We start from the raw sequence: 7470 nt of genomic DNA, 5'->3' as shown, positions 1-7470 counted from the left end.
TTTTATAAAGAAATTCAGGTGCCTGTGTATCATTACTGTGTTTCTTCATATACAGAGCCCATTAATTTTCACATTTCTAATCAATTAGTCCAAGGACTTCTTCCACCTTGTCCTGGCAACTAAGAGTTGCCATTTAGCATATGCTAATTCAGTTTCCGCGTGAGGCAGTGACATTTCTAAACCAAACCATAGACTATTATGAGTTGTTTTCACTTACTAGAACCCAAGAGAAACAGTGCATCTTTTGCCTTTTGACAACAATTGTTTGTTTGGAAGAATGTTTTCTAGGGTAATGTGGCATGAAAATAAAATTACGACAATCAGACAGTTTTGCACACTAAAGAGGAGCAAACAATGCAGAGTTGAAAAGAGGCAATGAGTCACACTGCAGTTTGGAAAACAATTCCTAAAACACACTTGTAAAATGCCAACTAAAGAAACATTCAGCTAAAGGATAACAGTTTCAACCGATCAGAATTTGGGGCACAATGTGAAATTATGTTCTATGATTAGTGCTTGCTACATATTCAAAATTATATTAAAAATCAGAGCCTTTTTCAAAGGAAAAAGAAACAGAAGTATTTTGTTCTGTAGCAATGTCTTCCTAAGAGTGCCAAAATGTTTCTTTAATTCAAAACAATACCTTGAGTTAAAGTTTTGGAGTTAGAAAGATTTCATCTAGTGATTTGCATTGTCTTCTCAATGCAAAGTTGTTTGACCAAATTTATGTTTCTAAAAATTGCTAATAGTTGAAGTCTACCAAGCAGTCACTTTTGTTATTGGTCTAGGTGATAATAAGTAACTGATGCAACTCAACTTTGTACATGTGATTTGTTGTTTGATGTTGTATAAATACAAAATTAGTTAAAAGAAAAGAAGTCAGTGTTGAAATCACCTCTGCATGTGTAACTGGTTAATCTACTGTGTGGTTTTGGATAAGTCAGTTAAACTTGCTGGGCCTTAGTTTCCTCGTTTGTAAAATCAGAAGACCCTGTTGGAGGTCCATCTCTGTTTTATTCTTCTTTCCTTAGCTTCCTTTCACAACTTATTTTACCTGGGAAAAGAAGTCTGTATTTTGTAATGCTACCAACCAGTTACGATTATGGGATTTCTTCCTTTAACTCAGACATGTATTCCCATCCCTCCTATTTTGTTAGCTCTTATTTGTAGTAACAATGAAATGTAGATGAAGTGCTCCATGTGTATGAAGTAGCTTCAGCCAGAGCCTTGTTCCTCTCTAAGACACTGTGTGACTTTTAGCAAGGAATCTGTGCTTGAGCATTACGTAAGGGCTGGTAGAATGGCATTCACATTACACTGTGGCATGGAAAAAAGGAGCTATGTACCACGAAAAATTCTGTTGTTTTTATCAGATGATGTTGTGCCAACAGGAAAACAATACAAAACTGAGTTCTCAGACTGTTTGGCTGGGTGTGCTGATCTGAACATATATTCTTTGAAATATCATTTCCATGTTTATAGTTACTGCTGAGATGCCTTCTAAGTAATATGTAGTTCTAGTTTGCAAATTGTGCTAGCTGTCCTCTAAGGGGCCCCTCAATGATCCCCTCCTCCCTCGTTAAATAGAGTTGACCAGTTCTAACGCATAAGATATTGTGGAAATGATGGTATGTGACTTCTGAGGCCAGGAGATAAAAGACATGTGGCTTCCATTTGTGCTCTCTTGAATTATTCACTCGGGAAGAAGTCAGCTACCACGTAGTGAAGACACTCCAGCAGCTTTGTGATAAGCCACATGTGGTGAGGAGCTGAGGCCTCCTGCCAACAGCCAGCACTGACTTGCCAGTGATTAAGTGAGCCATCTTGGAATCAGATCCTCCAGCTCCAGCCAATCATTTAGATGGCTGCTGTCCCCCCTTCATCGTATTTGCAGCAGCCTCATGAGAGACCCTGATATAGAACCACCCAGCACCCAGCTGAGCCACTCTGAAATTCCTGAACCACAGAAACTATGTGAAATAAATGTTTATAGTTATTTTAAGCTGCCACTTTTGGGGGGTAATTTGTTATGCAGCAATAGATAACTAATACACAAGTCAAAAGAAAATGTAGTAGATGTTAATTTTTTTGGCCACTTACTCATGTGGGGAAAAAAATAATGTTTTTTATTTTTCTATAATTCAACTTAATTTCTACTTTAAACTTCATTATGTCAAATTACAGAAAAAAAAAATAACCTTAATCAATTCTAGGATAATTCAGTAACTTCAGATATTAACTCAATTAATTCAGGATTTTTCCTCACTCTCCCGTCTGCCTAGAAGTGGCACCTATAATCAGGGGATAATGGCTTACATAGTGTCACAGTATCTGCAGTGTGTATGGGTGTCTTATCCCTAGTCTTTGTAATATGTCTTCAGTGGCATCCACTAAAATATTCATGAAAAACATAGGTGACTATGGGTGTAGTACCAATGAGATATAAAGATGGACTTTTCAATATTCTTTCTAGGTCAAATGCTTTTCACTGTTTTATCAGCTCTAATATTTCATTAAAATCCAAGGGAATTGTACAGGGCACAGAACAAACCGATAAAGTCCCACTTAAAATTCTATGGCTTCTTATGGCGTTAGAAGGCCAGCGTTAATTTAAATATGTGGACTCCCACGGGCCGGCCCCGTGGCTTAACGGTTAAGTGCGCGCGCTCCACTGCTGGCGGCCTGGGTTCGGATCCCGGGCGCGCACCGACGCGCCGCTTCTCTGGCCATGCTGAGGCTGCATCCCACATACAGCAGCTAGAAGGATGTGCAGCTATGACATACTACTATCTACTGGGGCTTTGGGGGGAAAAATAAATAAATAAAATCTTTAAATATGTGGACTCCTTTGAATGTCCTTCCTTTGCTATGTGTATTGGGTTATCCATGAAGGTTTATTAATACCCCAAAGCTATTCTAGAAGGGCAGAAAGTAAAAGAAGCTACTTCAGTATCAGTTGATTCTTTAAAGTGAATGATTATTTGGGGAGCTTTATGCTGGATGCCTCAAGCTGCCTTCAATATTTTAAAACTATTTTATTTATTTTTTTACCAGCAACTCCCTGGAATAACTGTCATTATTCTTCCCTACAGTCAGATAGAAGTGAGTGTGTTGGATAAATGACTAATAAAACATATCAGTGACAGAAATGTGGATTATTAGCATCCAGAACTGGAGTTGCCATATAGTGAATCACATACTTAGATAGACACAATGCAAGACCCTTAAAAATAAATTACCTATGACAGTCGATAAAGACAAACACTGCAGTATGGCATGTCCCCCTTCACATGGTATACCTCAGAAATGAACAAAATCGACCCTTACATTACAGCTCATTTGAAGACTTTCTTTTTTGTTTCTTAGCCTTTGTTTCAATACTAGAATTTAAATGACGTTCATCATGTTCCGTGTTCAGTGATATCTCCAGGTTTGGCCATTTCATCAAAGTAACAGCCTAAGACGCATTCCTGCTGCACTGCTCCTCTTCTATTTTTATCATGGCAAAAGCAATTCACTTGTTAGCCTCTATAATTCTCATATAAGCAGAAGGATAAAAATAATATATTGAGAGGACACTAATGTGAGAAATTCTCTCCTTTTGTAAGAGAGAAAATTTCATGGCCCATTTGTTCTTTTGATTTTTCTTGCTATTTCTTAATTTCAGGGTCATTGTTACTTGTAAAAAAGTCTGAATCCTCAAGCTGTATTACCATGAAACCTGTAGATGTGTATTTATTTCTCTGCCTTATATATTATCTTTGTTTTTTTGTTTGTTTGTTTATCTATTTTGGAGTTGCTTTATCATTTTATGGTATTGATTTTTGATTCATCACCTATCTTTTGGCATGTGAAAGCAAGTCATAAAGAAATATTATAACATAGTACAAAAAGTGATGACAGATAGAACAATAATATAAAGTTCTGAAATGATTAAATGAAAGAAAAATGAAGAAAGACAAGTGTTATAGTAAGCACTATAACTAAGGCCTTAAAATGAGATGATTCCTATTGTAGTTCATATATAAAATCAGTTTGAAAAACAAATATGAATTCTGATGTTTGAGGCAAGGTAAAAGGCAAGGAATATGAGGAGGACAGTGAGTGTAATTATTGTAGTAACAAGTGACACATTGAATTGAGGGAACCATCAATTGTCTTGTCCCTTTGAATTTCCAACGCAGCATTAAGGACTCTCATTGAAATATATTCTTGGAGACACAGGATATTCCATTTAAAGTTGGGAAGTTCTGCTCTGTGAACAAGGACATCCCATTCCCCAAAATAATTTTCACTGTGATATTTCAGGAACTTAGAAATATTATCCTGCTGTGAAAATATTTTTATTCTCTATTGGCTATATAGATATTCTTTGGAGACATGAAGACTTGCTATAATATCTTGCTGTAGAGAGACACTTACAGTGTCTATGATGGACTTTCTGATCAGAGAAGACTTTCCCTTATCTTCTAAACCATAGTCTTAAAGTGGCATTTTTATAATATAGAAAGACACTCTGTCAACTCTATTACTTTCATCATCAATATCAAAAGTATCTAAGTGTCTATTAAGTATTTTTCACCATACAAATCCTGGAGTCAACCAACAATACATATTAACTGTAAAACACAGACTCATATGTTGTTTATAACATTTATTACTTTTTTTGTGAACGTAGGTGTAAAAAGCCTAAACTAAATATTATCAAGCTAAAATCAGCAGCATATAAAGATGCTATTACATCACAGATATAACTGAGTTTACCTCAGGAATGCCAAGAGTAGCTTCACAAATGAAAAATTATAAGTATAATTCATTACATTAATGAATTAAAGAAGAAAAGCCATATACCAATTCCATAGAAGCAGAAAAATCACTTGATAAAGTACAACCCCTATTCAGGTTAAAAATAACTTAGCAATCTAGGAGTAGAAGAAAACATTTTTATTCTGATAAAGATTATTTTAAAATACATAGAGAAAACTTCATTCTTAATGGAGAAATACTGGAAGTATTTCCTTTAAAATTAAGACCAAGACAAGGACGCTCACTATCACTGCATACATGCAACATTTATTGAAGGCCCTGTCAGTTCCGTAAGACAAGAAGAACAAGTTAAAGACATAAAGATTAGGAAGGGAGTAATAAAATGCTCATTATTTGCAGATTGATGATTTACATTATTTATCAGAATAAATAACAGAATAAAGCAAAATGGGCATATATAAGATCAATATACAAACACTAATTGAATTTTTAAATACCAATTAAACTTTGTTATTTTAAAAACTACATGACATTTAAAATAACAATGAAAAAATATAAGATCCTTGGAAATAAATCTAACAAAAACTATACAGAACTCGTTTGAAGAAATTACAAAATTTTATGGAAAGACATTAAAGAAGACTTAAATTGTGAAATGTATTAGGTATACAGATAGAAAGATCCAGTATCATAAAGATTTTAATGCTTCCCAATCTGATCTATAGGTTCGATGTATTCTAATAAAAAAAAAATCCTCAATAGAATTTTTATAGACACTTGAAAAGTTGTTTCTAAAATGTATATCAAAGAACAAAAAGCCAAGAATGGACAATATTGTAGGAGGATTTGCCCCACCCCACATCAATCTTTTTAATAAAGCTTTACTACTTATGATAGTGTGGATTGGTGCAGCCTCTGTTACACACAGAAGAGAAAGCCCAGAAACAGACACACACATTTATCAATATTTGCTATATTACAGAGATACTATTTGGTAAATGTTGCTGAGACAATTAGTTATCTATGTGGGACAAATAAATTTAGTCCCTACCTCATGCCATATACAAGATCATTTCCAGATGGATTCAAGACTTATATGTGAAAGACAGAACTTTAAAACATTTTGAAGAAAATATCAAGGAATATCTTTTTGACTTTGGAATAAGGAAAAAATTTCTTAAATAAAAAAAAGCACTAAACATCAAAGAAAAGGTTGATAAATTTGCCTATAATTAAGATTAAGAACTTCTGTCTTTCAAACAGTACAATAAAAAAAGTGAAATGCTAACCCCCCCCAAAAAGAGAAAACAGTTATAATGAATATGACCAATACATAAAAAGACCTATACATTTAAAAAAAAAGAAAACCAACTAAAGAGGAAAATGGGTAAATGATATAAACAGGTATTTCTTACAAGAGGAAACGTGAATGGACAAACATTTGAGAAGGTGCCCAGCCTCTTCAGTAACCAGGAAAATGCAAACTAAGACCTCGGTGAAGTGCTATTTTCCATCTACTAAACTGGCAAAAAGTAAGTCTGAAATACCAAGTGTTGGCAAGAATATGGATAAACATATACTTTATATACTGCTAGTGGGAATGTAAATTAGTAAGAACTCTTTGCAAAACAAATTTGGAATTGTCTTGTAAAATGTATGTTTACATGACCTGCAATCCAGCAATTCCACTCCTAGGTATATCCCCCTAGAGAGACTCTTGCATGTGTGCACTGTGATAGAAGTAAAAGAGTGCTCACAGCAGCACTGTCTATAACAGGACAAACTGGAAACATCCCAAGTGCCTCTCCACAGGAGAATGGAATTACGTCATGGAATTGCACAATGGAATATTATGCAACAAGATGGATGAATCTTAAAAACATAACAGTGAGTGAAAAAAACAAGTTCTAGAAGATGATATATATGTTGTGAATTTATTTCTATAAAACCACAAAAACACACAAAACTGAACAATATATATAGTTTAGAGGAATATATTTATAAATATATGACAAGACTCTGTACAAAACAAAGGAATGATAAACACAAAATTCAAGATAGTGTTTATCTCTGTGAGATAGACAATGTGCTGTGATAGCAGAGAAGAAGATTGGTAGATGCAATGATCCTGGAAAAATTCTGATCTAAGTGGAAAGTCTAAAGGAGTTTATTTTATTATTATGTTTCTATGTGTCAAATATGAAACAATAGTAAAATTTAAAGGTCACACCTTACACCGACAAAAAAATACATATAACATTCAGATACTTCTGATTATATTTTTTTAATTTTAAAAATTGTGAAAGATATTATTCAGCACTAAAAAGAAATGAGCTATCAAATCATGGAAAGACATGGAAGAACCTTAATGCATATTACTAAGTGAAAGAAGCCAATCTGAAAAGGCTACATACTGTATGATTCTAACTACATGACATTCTGGAAGAGGCAAAACTATGGAGATAGTAAAAATATCAGTGGTTGCCAGGGGCTAGAGGGGAGAGACGGATGACTAGGCAGAGCATAGAGGCTTTTTAGGGTAGTGAAACTATTGTACAACTGTGTATAGTTATAACTATATATATTTTTTGAAATTATAATGGTAGATACATATGTCATTATACATTTGTTCAAACCCATAGAATGTACAACACCAAGAATGAACCCTAATGTACACTATGGACTTTGGGTGATAATGATGTG

This window comes from Diceros bicornis, chromosome 22 (assembly GCF_020826845.1).
Source record: "Diceros bicornis minor isolate mBicDic1 chromosome 22, mDicBic1.mat.cur, whole genome shotgun sequence".
Classification (NCBI taxonomy): domain Eukaryota; kingdom Metazoa; phylum Chordata; class Mammalia; order Perissodactyla; family Rhinocerotidae; genus Diceros; species Diceros bicornis.
The sequence above is the reverse complement of the archived record's forward strand: the minus strand, read 5'-3'. Positions refer to the sequence as shown.